The following is a 201-nucleotide window of genomic DNA, read 5'->3' as shown; positions in this document are numbered from 1 at the left end:
AAAACTTACCTACGAAAAATGTTTTTATTATAGACTCTTCGCAATTCGAACCTTCTGAAATCTTGCGCACGTCTAGGACTTCACTGTACAAAAGAAACGCGACCGGCCATAATCTCAGATTTCATACTTTTAGTATAAACAGGTATTGCCCTCTAATATCTTGTATATTGAATAGTAGATATTAGATATTATGCCGTAATA

This window comes from Belonocnema kinseyi, chromosome 2 (assembly GCF_010883055.1).
Source record: "Belonocnema kinseyi isolate 2016_QV_RU_SX_M_011 chromosome 2, B_treatae_v1, whole genome shotgun sequence".
Classification (NCBI taxonomy): domain Eukaryota; kingdom Metazoa; phylum Arthropoda; class Insecta; order Hymenoptera; family Cynipidae; genus Belonocnema; species Belonocnema kinseyi.
This window is presented reverse-complemented; position numbering follows the sequence as displayed.